Here is a 610-nt window from a genome sequence, read left to right as displayed (position 1 = left end):
CTACCCAGTCACATATGGCCATACTTCAGATCATGACTGTCTATCTTTGTTGCTAATAGTCTACCCAGTCACATATAGCCATACTTCAGGTAATGACCGTCTGTCTTTGTTGCTAATAGTCTACCCAGTCACACACAGCCATACTTCAGGTAATGACCGTCTATCTTTGTTGCTAATAGTCTACCCAGTCACATATAGCCATACTTCAGATCACGACTGTCTATCTTTGTTGCTGGTAGTCCAGCCAGCCATACAGATCATGAGGACAGACAAGCGAAGTAAAAGCGGTATTAAAACGCTGGCCGGAGACAGTAAACCCCAACCTGCTGAAAACATCCGTTCATTCAGCTACAGAATCTGAACATTTTGGACAAACCCAATCTCTCTCTCCATAGCCCCCCCCCCCCCCCCCGTCTCTCTCTCTTTCTCTATATCTCTCTCTCGTCATCGTTTTTAACCAATACGAAATGTTATGTTGCAATCACTCCGTTACACGTTAAGTTTATGTTCAGGTCAGACGTCTTCCATTGCCGGTCCCCCATCTCCAAAGCAGAATGGTGTGAAGTACAGTGATGAGTCCGCACGACTTGGCACCCCTTTAAAACTGAAA

Source organism: Babylonia areolata, chromosome 4 (assembly GCF_041734735.1).
Source record: "Babylonia areolata isolate BAREFJ2019XMU chromosome 4, ASM4173473v1, whole genome shotgun sequence".
Lineage (NCBI taxonomy): Eukaryota > Metazoa > Mollusca > Gastropoda > Neogastropoda > Buccinidae > Babylonia > Babylonia areolata.
The sequence above is the reverse complement of the archived record's forward strand: the minus strand, read 5'-3'. Positions refer to the sequence as shown.